General features: G+C 36.1%; 1 protein-coding gene across 1 annotated transcript in view; it reads left to right on the top strand.

The window, feature by feature from the left end:
- Positions 1-14373, top strand: part of LOC129774911 (neural-cadherin-like) — a 1140595-nt gene that overhangs the window by 190415 nt on the left and 935807 nt on the right. The window lies entirely within an intron of this gene.

Below are 14373 nucleotides of genomic sequence, written 5' to 3'. Positions count from 1 at the left end.
GTCCCTCTATTTCTTCATTTCAAGCTTCATTCGTTTTTCAATTCACGCGAGATAAGATAACAGAATAAAAAAAAAAACGCTGATCGCATATATTGACGGTTTAGATGAGACCGTTAGTTTTCTGTGGCAAACGAACTTACAAACAGACCTAAAATAAATAATAGCGGATAAATGGCCACCAGTGATTGGCCTAGAGTCATCGGCAGAGCAGCACGCATAATTCTCCACCGAGAAATGCCAAACACTGCTTGCGTATTCGAAAATAAACACGATAGTTGTGTTGTTCTTTGAACAATTTTCCCTTATGACCATCGTTAAGATACAAACATTGATTTTATTGGTGCGTTTTTCTTCCCAAAGCCACCAACTCTGATAGCTACAAATGATGTCGTTTTTCACCGTGTGCGATGTGTTCCATTCATTTGACAGCCTGAAGTATTCGATATTTGATTCCCTTTCCCAACAAGAAAAGTTTTCCTATAATAACTTGAACGCGCGGATGAAGATGATGCTGAGCTGAACTTTGCCTTCCGCCCGAAGTTTGCGACAAAACTTATCCATTTCATTTTGGCCATGTACGGCCCCGGGTTGGTGTGTTGCGCAAGGAAACCGAGTCCACCCAAATTGCCCCTCCGAAAAGTGGCCAAGTTTGTTCTCCCAGTGGCACTTGTCCAGCACTTCTGAATCACCGCTCATGTAGCAGAAATCATTTTAAAAAGGGTGGGAAACTTTTGCCGGATCCGAAGCAACATGTTCAACTGATTTGCTGCCGTTATCCAGTTTTGCAAACTGTAATTGGATGTAGCGAGCGAACGTTGTTACACATGTTTGAAGCGGCGGCGGTTTGTGGCAGTGATTGTTTACCGAAAACATTGAAACCAAATCGTCCATCCTTCACGATGGAACGGTTCTCCATTTTCGCAGCCCATCGAAACTCGGGATTGCTTATTTGTGAAAAGTTGATGAGCACACAGCAAACATCACACATCGGGGAACCACCTACCAGCATCATAACATAAATTTATACCGGCGAGTTTCTTTTGGGTGCGGTAAATTCGCGCAAACGCCAACTCCAACCTTTCGGTTTCGATCCAAACCCAATTCAAGAATCACCTTCACAAAAATTTATATACTAAATGGAAACGAATCAACGTTTCTGAGATTGCTATGGGAAAGTGAACATTTTCCCTCATCATTCACAATTCGAATACAGCCCCTGGTAGCACTACTATTCGTGTGTCACGAAACGGACTTTTCCGATGAAGTCGGGCTAAGCTGGGAAAACGGACGAAATTTGTGGTCTTCGCGCCATAGCTTCCCCGTACATTTCACTCAACAAGCCACGGGGTCCACGTTCCGATGCTTTTATGCCAAAAGCTGACCATATTCACGTACATATGTGCGGATGTGCTCGCGATGGGATGATAATACCCTCGTCAGTTATGTTTTCCCCTGTCTGCTCGGAAGGAGCGGGATTTTGTGTTTCTGTTAGGAAGTTTTTTTTCGGAAACTGTCAGGTACAGTTGGTCGACCGGAGCAGCAGCATTCTATTATGGACGCAGGATGGTGTTTTTGATTGAGTTGAAAGCCTGGGCGTTTCAACAAACTCGCCGGAAAATTGTGCAGGATATGAAAATGTTGTGCCGCATTTTTGGTCAGCAGCATTGAGGCCAAAGCATAATGTTTTTTTTTGTTTTACTCGCATAATTGCTACAAATACATATTGTATGTTTACACGTAGCTCTCGTGATCTCCTATAAATGGTAATTATTGTCCACCTAGCTTGATACCTTATTTAGGTCAACGAGGGATAATCCATTTAATAAAATCATGGTTCACACGGCCGACATGTGTTGGCATTGGCGGTTATTAGCATTAGTATCACCGTGGAGCTACTATGGGTGGTTAATTTGTGGCTCGATAGCGTTTTGAAGTCACACACAAGGTTTCCGGTGAATATTGGCTGTCCACAAAATTATGCGCCATACAAAAACATCATCGGAAATAATTACGTAGATAGAACACAAAACAAAACAGACCATAGTCAGTGTTATATTCATGAGCTTGTAAAATATGATAGAATTTTATTTGATTTCCATTTAAAAATGCATGGTATTTTCTATGGATGATCCCCATCGAATTTCACACAATAGAAACATTGATCATATTACCAGAAAATAGTATATGTTCCGTAGATATTCAAATTTGACAATCACCAACAGAAGAGCTTAACATTAGAGCAATTCCACGCAAAATCATTCCAATAACAGCGGATTTCAACGTGATATTCTCAAATTTTTTTAAAACTTTGTACATGAGCCAAAAGTTACCCAAAATTTTAATTTTCATTATCAGGTGACCAATTTAAAAATACGACTGATTTTTGATGAGAGCGTAATCAAAATCATGATGTATGTATGGCAAAGTTGTTGGGAAATTTATGAAGTAAATGAAGAAAAAAAATCATTCCGAACACCGTTAAAAAATATCACTTAAAAATCGAATCGAAAAATATCACTTTGAAACTTCAATCAAAATTGATAAATTCCACTTTCTTAATTTTTTTTCACTCACTGCGCGGCTTTTTTTTCTATTTTATAAAGCTACTTATTTTCTTAAATCTCTATCTCTCTTTATTCTGATATCTCTGTTTATTCTTTACACAGATAATTGTAGTTTCACAATTATCAAAAACCAAACAGAACAGTTCTCTTACTAAGTTGGAGCATAATTTGTACATATAGAAAAACAATGGACGGACGGGTAGAAATGATCAAATGATTACAAAATATAAGAGTAATTCCAAATGAAATCGACAAATGACAAACATGAGTATTTTTGATTTGAATGAAAGTGTGTATTCCGTTTGGGTTAGAGGAAATATGAGTTTTCCACAGCAATTGGGAATTTTTTGACTCAAGCGTAACTTTTGAAAAGGGCGTATCGATTTGAGTAAGAGAAATCATTGATAATTAATATCTCAAAAACTATGAGTCGTATCGAAATAGTATCTTAGAAAGAGTTATAAAGGGTGTGTCACATCAAATTGCATAACGGAAAAAACGCTGTAGAAATTAAATTTTTAGGAATTATATCTTCAGCTTTCGCTTATAATCAGATAAGAGTGTATAGATCACGTTGGCCATGCTTCACTGTCAATTTTTCGTAAATTTGGAAAAATGTCGTCGAACGAAAAAGACCGTCGTGAATTAATCCTGTGCACTCATTTCGAGAATCCGGAGTTGTCACATCGGGACATCGGTAAGATGCTGGGAATCGTCCAATCCACGGTCAGCAGAGTACTAAAACGATACTTCGAGAACCTAACCATCGACCGGAAGGTGAAGAACGGCAAAAATGGATGCTCCGTCAGTGAAAAAGATCACAAGCGCGTAGTTAAGCAGTTTAGACGTGATCCGAGAAGTTCGGTCCGGGATGTCGCCAATAAGCTGAATTTGTCAAGTTCATTCGTCCAGCGGACCAAGCAGCGGGAGGGCCTGCGTACATACAAGATTCAAAAGGCTCCTAACCGCGACGAAAGGCAAAACATGGTGGGGAAGACGCGAGCCCGGAAGCTGTACACCAAAATGCTGACGAAGCCGCATTGCCTGGTAATGGACGACGAAACCTACGTCAAAGCGGACTTTCGTCAGCTGCCGGGCCTGTTGTTCTTCTCTGCAGAGGACAAATTCAGCGTTCCGGAGAAGATTCGCAAGCAGAAACTATCCAAGTTTGCCAAAAAGTACATGGTGTGGCAAGCGATCTGCTCTTGCGGAAAGCGGAGCGCCCCCTTCGTGATAACCGGCACGGTAAACGGGCAGGTTTACCTTAAAGAGTGCCTACAGAAGCGCTTACTACCACTATTGAAGCAGCACGAGGGCCCGACCATCTTCTGGCTGGATCTCGCTTCGTGCCACTATTCAAAGGACGTGTTGGAGTGGTACGAAGCCAACGGGGTCACCTTCGTGCCGAAGGAAATGAACCCGCCCAACGCGCCGGAGCTTCGCCCAATAGAGAAATATTGGGCGATTATGAAGCAGGCCTTCCGGAAGAACCCAAAAGTTGTCAAATCGGAGGTGGACTTCAAGAGAAAATGGATTTCTGTTCAAAAAAAAAACTACAACCTGACGTTGTACAGAACTTTATGGACGGGGTAAAGAGGAAGGTGCGAGCATACGGGCTTGGGCTCGAAGTATGAATAAAAAGAAAATGCCAAAAGTTGTTTAATAGTTTTTATTTTACTGGATCTGGTAAAGGTAAAGGATCGGTCTACTGGGCGAATTTCTACAGCGTTTTTTCCGTGATGCAATTTGATGTGACACACCCTTTAGAGTATTGATGGTTGAATATGAAAAAAATGTACACGGAGAAAAAAATTAGTACTCTTTTTTTTATTTACAAAATAAAAATTCAATTTGAAATATCCAAAATACATATTTTTTTCGTGCAGAAAATTTAAAAAATGGGCACAAGATGATAAAACTATTTTTAACGAACTTTGTGGAACATCGAATTTTTATGAATTTTCGAAACTTCGAATTTTTGTATGTTAACAATCATTTTAGCCACAAATTAAGAATCCTGATGTGATTTAAAACAAAAAAGGTTATAATCAATCTCCTTCTAAATGTAGCCATTCTCGAAATATTTAAAAAAAATAAAAATTCGATGTTTCACAAATTTCGTCAAAAATAGTTTTACCATCTTGGGCCCATTTTTTAAATTTTCTACATGACATCTATTTTATATAACAAAATTGAAAAAAATATAAAAAAATACATATTTTTTGATATCGCAAATTAAAATTTTATTTTGTAAATAAAAAAAATACTAATTTTTCTTCTCAGTGTATATTTTTTTTAAATCAAGCCAACAATACTCTATAACTCTTTCTAACACACTATTTCGGTACGACTCATATTTTTTGAGATATAAATTATCAAAGTTTTCTCTTACTCAAATCGATACGCCCTTTTTAAAAGTTACGCTTGAGTCATAACCTTTTTTGTTTTACATAACATCAGGATTCATAATTTGTGATTAAAAATGACTGTTAAAATACAAAAACTCGAAGTTTCGAAAATTCCTAAAAATTCGATGTTCCACTAAGTTCGTCAAAAATAGTTTTACCATCTTGGGCCTATTTTTTAAATTTTCTGCATGACTTTCTCTCAGTGTACATTTTTGTCATATTCAACCATCAACACTCTATAACTTTTTCTAAGACACTATTTCGGTACGACTCATAGTTTTTGAGATATAAATTATCAAAGATTTCTCTTACTAAAATCGATACACCCTTTTCAAAAGTTACGCTTGAGTCAAAAAATTCCCAATTGCTGTGAAAAACTCATATTTCCTCCAACCCAAACGGAATACACACTTTCATTGGAATCATAAATACAAGTTTTTAAAATCTGCATTTTTAGGATGATTTCATTTGGAATTGCAGATAACACAAAATCAAACTCTCGTAGACAGGCGTTCTAACATTTTGGATTCAAATGCTATAAATACTTGAGTTATATAGGGTTATAGGGCTATGGAGAAAGAATATCGCAATAAGACTTTTCATTCCCGTTGGTAAATGAACTAAATACCGAAATTTGAAGAGTAGGAAATGAAAAGTACACCCAACATTAATTTTTAGCACATGTTTTGGTATCCTGATTTTTTACATTGAATGAACCTAAAAATAACAGAATATGCGCTACTCCCCATTACTTGTATATCATTCAAATAATATACAGTAAGTTACATGTAATGCGATATTTAGCTAATTGAACAGACCTGTATTGCGACACGTTTAATTGATAGATTCTAGTTTATGTTTTTCTTTTTACACTTTTGTAAAAACTTTTTCTTTGTGTAAACTTTCCAACTTCCAACAACTGAGATATCGCACATTTATACAACAGCACCAGTAGCTATGTGGCTAACGTTGTTGTGTTAAACAGCCTTGCATTCCATCTGGTCTTGGTTCAGTTCCCGTTGACATCGTTTGCACTTTTTTTTTGGTACAATCCCAGACGGGATGAAAAAAACAGAGATGTCTGCTCCCAAACATACAAACATTTTAAAGCTTTTGAAACAGGTCATTATTTGCTCATTAGACCCTTCAGCGTAAGAAAAGCATTATTTCTGCCAAAGATGAAATGTTTTCTGCCAACGCTCGTTCGGGTGTATAGATAAAACTTCAGCAGATTCAATCAAAATTCAAACCAAATCTGAAAGACTTGGAAAATGTTTAAGGCAGAAGCTTTTCATCTATAAAAAGTGTGACAATGAATAAATTTTCCTAACCCCGACAGAACGAATATTTTATAATTATTGCCTGATAGTTTTTTGTGTGGCATCATCTATCGTAATTTCTGAATTATTTATGTTCAACTTGAAAAAATAGAACGCATATTAGATTGACGGTCATTTCACCGTCTTCGGTAGAAATAGGAATATGCTGGTAAGTTTAGTGTTAATATTAAAAACTTTTTTTAACTCAAAAGAAATAAATGAAACCCTTCCCCACCCCTTTGATTGTTTTTGAAAAAAAAAATTGGAAGAAAACCCTTCCAATTCAACGAATATTGGCGTATAGTGGTACTGTATCGGACTCAACAAAATAGAGATATGAATTTTTAAAATTTTATGAAATTTCAATATTTTTGATTATGAATTTATTTTTTCCCAATAAAATTTATTCCGAGATCAAAATACATGAAATGCATAATCAACCGGACAAACGTAATGCACCAGGTAAACGTATGCAATCGGTGAAACACAGGTTTGCTTGCGAGAGGCCGCCACTTCCGACGGCGGGTCGGCGACTGACTCGGATTGCGTCACCTCGGCGGCTTAGTGTCACCTAGATTTCTTATCCTCGTTGAATGGGGACATCGCCCCCATAACATTGATCTCAGAATAAATTTCATCACGAAACAGAAAATTCATGAGAAAAACTGCGCTGTGGTGGTAAATACGTTAGTACCATTTTTTTGAATCGATTCATTGTACCCGAAAAAATCGTAAAGATCGCTCTTTTTCTTTCGATTTTTTCGATCTCAGAGTTTTTTTCTCTAGTGTACATCGATTTCAATCTCACCGCTTGAACAATTGTATAAACATAATGTTAACATTTGGATATCTTTCGAGGATGTCAAATTAGTGATAGTGAATATTAATGGGCGATCTTGGATCGATATTTAGAAGATCGATGTTTTCCTCTTCGATTTCCGATGTGTTGGATCATATTCCTTCTACTCCAAACAAAGTCGCGAAAATCGACTTTTTATATTCGATCTTTCCGATCTTTTTGTCGTACAAAAAAATGTAAATTTGGTTTTAGTAGACATTGATTTTAATCTCACCGAAAACCACTTGACAAATTTCATCTCAAATCTCAAACACATAGGTTTAGTGCAAGATTATATTTGTCGCTTTTGTAATGCCGAAAGCGAAACCTCGGAACATTTGCTCTGCAATTGCGGAGCACTAACAAGGCGCAGACATCAACACCTTGATAAGGCTTTTCTTGAGCCCAAGGAAGTTTGGTCGCCGGTCAGGACTATAAATTTCATCAAACAGATTATTCCTGATTGGCACCTATCTCGCATACCACAATAGTTCAGAATAATAGACGCAATGGTTCACACCCAACAAGGGAAAAAAAAGTGTTACATTCGGGTAAATGTGCTTCGGGTAAACTTGTTTCGGGTGAAACACAACCAATTTTCGACTTTCTGACAATGAAGGTTTGGAAAAAAACAATTATCGAATTTAAAGAACCGACCATGTAAATTTTGTTTATTGACCCAAAGATATGACCTGTGCAAAACTTGTACAAATTGTGTGCAATTGATGGAAAAACATTGCCAACGGCTCGATTTTTGAAAAAAATCCAGGTTTAATTAAGGTATGTTACCAACGCCAGTTTGTTGTGGAAACAGCAAATTTTAATCGCTGTTTCCACAACCATCAATGTTCATCCATCAAAGTATGGGAGAATCTGTTTCCAAATATTTTCTACAGCATGCCACCGTTGGGCGAAGCATGCAGTAGCATCAGAGAGAAGAGTTCTACACATTTTCCGTCTTTGTAGCATGCGTCGAGCGGGCTGACGTAGTTGAGAACCCGATTGTAAAAACTATGGACAATCCTAAATGCAATTGAAAACATCCGCGTTGAATACGATAATGCCGTCCGAAATTATCCGATGTAAAGCAAATACAGTTTACACGAGGATGTTTTGAGTTTTGTTATAAGATGCGTTTAGATGGAGATTTTAGAAGAGTGCAGCTGTTCACCAAATCCAACATTTACCCTTCGATCAACACTCAGCTTCAATTCATTCGAAAGAGACATTGAGCAAGTGAGGTAAGTGAACATCGTCAAGATGTTTAGTCCCTTGATTGATGTTGTTATTTGAAATTTGTTGTCCCTTCTCGTTCATTCTATGACATCAGAACGGATCAAAAATCACATCGCATCAGAATCAAATTACGTCACATCATAAGGGAAATGTCGGTTGCGCCACATCACAGTGGAAATGGCGCTTACGCCATTCCGTTTTCAAGCTTTTACGGGGTCATTTTTACACATTTCTATAAAACTTCGCAGTCGTGCGAATTCGCAGTTGGAATTCTTTTTCGATCTATAACAAAAAAAAAGAAAGAAAAAAAAAGTCAATTTTGGGGCTTGCGTCACTTTGCGAGATCACGGCAGTGCAAGCTCATTCTAAATTCAGATTCCTACGGTAGGTGCTTGGCAGTCGCTTTCAGAGAGCATTAGCATTAACATTAGCATTAGCATTAGCATTAAGCAAGTTGCACAATATCGTAGGTGGTACGAATTCAGAACTGTTACGTCAAAAGCTCGCCTCCATCCGTTACTGACGATTGGTAATATCTCTTAGATGAAGGCATGCTTTCTCCAACAGTTAAGAATTGTCCTGGCCACGTCCTTGCAACTGCTGAGGAAAGGGAAGGATTGTTAGTTCGATATTTACTTAAGAGAGATACAGAGAACTCTATGACCTCTCATAAATAACTCGGGAACTTAGGAAATGTGTTAGTAGGGAAGGTAGGCCATAGGATACACTCAGTCAGTGTTATTGGCGCAGCTTGTGATTGATAATTATTTACTATTACTATTACTATTACTATTACTATTACTATTACTATTACTATTACTATTACTATTACTATTACTATTACTATTACTATTACTATTACTATTACTATTACTATTACTATTACTATTACTATTACTATTACTATTACTATTACTATTACTATTACTATTACTATTACTATTACTATTACTATTACTATTACTATTACTATTACTATTACTATTACTATTACTATTACTATTACTATTACTATTACTATTACTATTACTATTACTATTACTATTACTATTACTATTACTATTACTATTACTATTACTATTACTATTACTATTACTATTACTATTACTATTACTATTACTATTACTATTACTATTACTATTACTATTACTATTACTATTACTATTAATATTACTATTACTGAATTTCTTCGAAATGACATCAATCCATCATTCTGTGTAACTGAGCCTGTAAAAAGAAACGGATAAGTAAAAAATAAAATAAACAACTCTATTGGAAGCGCTTAAGGTGTAAACATGGAGAAGGAATTGTCCGGCATCCAAAAATCGGTCATCTTTGGCATAGTTCGACAATTCCTATGTCAGGACTGAAACGGCACGAGCATGCAAGATACGTGGAATCCACAGAGCCTAGTCCCCCTTTTGGCATTCAGTAGCCCGGGGTTTGGTGAATATTCTGGCTAGGTTCGCCTAGTTACGAAGTGAGATAAGTCTGCAAAAAAAAAAAAAAAATCCCTCCAACTGCCCTCGACTCCATTGAGAAATGTTGAGCAAATGCTGAACAGAAGTAGAAGAAGATATAAATATTAATAGAATGAAATTATGTGAAACTCAATAGTAAAATGTAACATTTCATTCGATGTCACGTCAATAGCTGCATGAAAGAAATCAATCTACACTTAGAAACTACATTCTTAATACAGAGGGTGAAACTGATAGACATCTAAAAACTGAAACTGGGTTCCAGTATTATGAGCCGTGCTCATGGTTCTCCTAGAAATTAGCAACATCTCGGAACATGGTATCATATAATGAAAAATATTATAATATAACATAATGTAATTAAATATAATATAATGTGATATCACATAATATAATGTAATAATAATAACAAGCACCTTCAAAAGCCTCTAGGAGTACGAAAGTTGAAGCGAAATCTGGAGCCCGTTACAAAAACTCGACAATTGTGGATTGTGTAATTGTGTATTGATTAATGATGATGGTCTTATCATAAAATACTATCAGCTGAAATCAAAAATAGAAAACATGTTCAGAAGCACTTATACTAATGTCAAATAGTTTAAAGTAATAAAAATTGAAGCCTAGAAACCATCGGTTTGCAATACGACTGCAAAAAACTATCATAAATGATTCATCACGTGTAAATATTATTTTATCGTATATTTCAAATCCCAACAATGGACGATATCCTTAAGCGACCGAGAGCATATTTCTATTAGCGAGATTTTGAAAATGCGTATTCCATACATTGTATTGCACACATTTTTGGACGAAAACAAATGTAATTACGGACGATATCCAAACTAACACGCATGCTAAAAATATGTTGCTTAAAAAATCAAAACAAAACATGCAAGACAATTGTCCCCTATACACAATATATATATATATATATATATATATATATATATATATATATATATATATATATATATATATATACACATACATGCATATACACACACACATACATATATATATATATATATATATATATATATATATATATATATATATATATATATATATATATATATATATATATATATATATATATATATATATATATATATATATATATATATATATATATATATATATATATATATATATATATATAACAAGCGTTTATTTCCCATGTTAAACGAATTTAATGTGTAAAATTTTGAAAAAAAATTAAAATCAAAGTCCGGGGTTAAGATAAAAAAAATTGTGAAATAAATACAATATTTTGAATCTAAATCTAAATCTGTATCTCAAACCGCAAAACGTCACCGCCATTAGAATTTCAACAGTTGAAGCTGTTATCCAAAATCCTATTCTGTAGACACAAACCGAATTTGTAATCTAGCTCTGGAACGGAAGATGTTATACCATACGAATATCAATACTAGCCGCAACAAGGGATTATTGAATGAAAAAACACCTATTCCACTATGGATCCGCAGGAAGCGAAACTAAAAATCATATGATGTGTGGGGGAAGAGAAACTAAGAATACTTAGCTCACGTCGTAGCTCGCCCAATGCAATGCAGGATCTATTTTGTAGTGATACCACCACCACGATACAGTTCACGGTCACCACAATGTTGTACTCACACTTAGAATTGAGGGGCTTAGAATGAAAGGGGTGCAAGTGAATTGATCGACCTCTCCACATCGACCCTCTCTTTTGGGCACAACTCAGCAGCAAACTCCCGAGAGAACTGCTCCAAAATCAGTTAGACAAATTAGAAAGAATAAAAATTAAGTTATTTAATAATTTGATAATTTAGAAATCCAGCTATTTAATAATTGAATAATTTTATAATTTGATAAAATTCAAATTCAAATCCGATTTCAATTAAAAAAATTAAAAATTGATGAATAACATAATTTAGTATTTCAGACGTAAGTCGTCAGCCATCCCATTCTCTCTCGATAAATATTCTCTTTGTTTCATACTTTATCCCTCATTCCTCCCTGAGAGAGCGTGAATCGATTTAATGATTCCCGTTGGAATTTCTATCACTTGATATAGAACATGGATTGAACACTTTCTGCTGCTTTCCAGAGTGCTATGTGAATACAGAATTCAGATCTGGAATTCAGCTTTCAACATATCAAAACATATCATGCGATTATCAGTATATCTACATCGACTTTTACTATAGACAAAGTTAGGAACATCAGACAACTCTACCGTAAATCTTCTCCCTGAGAGAAAGAAGCTGAAGCAAAATAATGAAACAATAAAGGTATGAGAGAGACAAGAATATGAGAGCAATTGCAATCGTACATTTTGCTATTTAGCGAGAAGTGAATTTAAATGGAACCAGCATTCTGTTTAGATGGGGTAGAATTCTGCGTTTTGACGTAGGACTACGTCTTTCATTTCTATACCGGGGTGTAAAATCAAAGTTTCGAAAACGAAAGCGTTACGCCGGAGACCGAGATTTTGAGTGTTAATAGCTCCTAAACAACTGAACGAAATGGTATGATAAACACTTCATTCGAAAGATAAAATGTCTACGCGTTATATACTTGTTACTTTCTGATCCAAAAACTTGTTTCAATAGTCTTAAATTTGCTTTCAAAACAGGCTATTGAAATCATCAATCGGTATATAAGCGAGCGCCGCTCGGAAATCCACTCAGTTCTAATTGAACAGCGATTGGAGCATGTTGTCGCTGTTGTGGTGAAGCTCTTCATTTATCATGAAAGCGCGGATGAACGGTGTCACCAAGAGCCTGTTTGTGCACCTTAGGCCAGAAGGGAATCCATCAGGAGGAAAGTGATGCTACAAACGGTTCCCCGGGAAGATCTCGAAGCAGCCGCTACACACACAAACATACACGCACGGAATTCTTTCCGTTTGGATCGAGAAAGATCCGGAAAATAATCTGCCAGTTCCTCTAGGAATTTAAAAATACATTCATGTGAAAGAGTTTATTTGAATGTTTTCTATCCATGTAACACTGTGACCAAATATGTTTCAATCAAGTGCTATTAACAGATGGTTATCGAGTTAGCATTAACCACTGGTGGGCTTCCAGCATCGAGGAAAATGTGGAAATATCTAATCGTTACTTAACATAATCTGCCAGTTCCTCTGGGAATTTAAAATTACATTCATATGAAAGAGTTTATTTTAATGTTTTCTATCCATATAACACTGTGACCAAATACATTAGGTTTTGTGATTTTTCAATCAATCGCAATCAACAGGATAGCTTCTGAAGATTATTCTTCCCCATCAGTAGGATATTTCCGTATCCAATATTGGATGCATAAAACCTTGTGCCTCCAACGTAACGCTCTCGTTTTCGAAGTTCTCCAAATATTCATTCATTCAGAATGAATTCAGATTCAACTTCATACAAATGATCTCTAAATCAACGATAGTCCTACGCCACCCTTGCGGTTATACCATAGATATAACCCACGTCCTGTTTTTTAATGAAAAAAAAAATAATACTTAGCTGACGTCGGGGATCCCTTTGGTGGTGATACACTCACTACGACGTAATATCCTCGCACTCGATGTGTTGGACGAAGGCAAGCGAATCGTTCGCCATGATAATATATACACACGTCAGAAAGAGAGCACAATATAACATTCAAAAACTCGAGCGGAACAAAAGGGATAGAGTCTTCACCACCATATACGAAGCATAAAAATGGCTTCTCCCAATATTTCACTTCACCGTTACATCGCTTAAATTGATCGACTAATCAGAGAAAGCTTCACTGATTCATCCTCACTTATTTAAAGTACAATCAAGAACACAGCACCAACGCGCATATCTTTTTCAGTGCGCTGTCCACCGCTCAACAATGTGAGAAAAGCACTCTCAAACGAAATACGCGGAGCAACAGAAACACACGTCCGCACCCGACGATTGCCCGATCAAAAAAAAAAAAACCTGCTTGGCAGTCGCTTTCAGAGAGGGAACAAAATTAACCAATTACAATCGAATTGGCTATATATAATCGTAAACCTTGATTTGGTTATGCAGAATTTAAGTCGTGCAGATATTGAACTGGCCGGCCACGAGCCACATAGAAACCCGAGCTTATTTTTTATGGAGAAGCCGAGGGAATATAACACAGATTTTACACATGTAATCAAGGTCTAACCTTGCTCGGAGGAAGTTTCCTAATTTCGATCTGGCGACATGATATACCTCGCACGAAAAAACAATGCACAGTAACACAAGAACAATAATTGGTCATGAATCGGGTGAAGGTTAACACGTGTTAATATCATGCAGAATTGGCTTTATCATTGGGGATGTACAGAAGGCCAATACAATGAGTTCAAGAAGCAGCACATTGCACTGTGATAGTTACAAGAGTTACAAGGAAATGACCACAGGATCAAAATCAATATCGATTCAAACGGAAAGCTAATTAGGTATTAAAAAATGCGTTCACAAATAATTTTCCAAAGTCATTGCTTACTTCAAAACAAATAATTTTCTTCATACATCAAATCAAATCATCGGG

This window comes from Toxorhynchites rutilus, chromosome 3, assembly GCF_029784135.1.
Source record: "Toxorhynchites rutilus septentrionalis strain SRP chromosome 3, ASM2978413v1, whole genome shotgun sequence".
Classification (NCBI taxonomy): domain Eukaryota; kingdom Metazoa; phylum Arthropoda; class Insecta; order Diptera; family Culicidae; genus Toxorhynchites; species Toxorhynchites rutilus.
The sequence above is the reverse complement of the archived record's forward strand: the minus strand, read 5'-3'. Positions and strand labels throughout refer to the sequence as shown.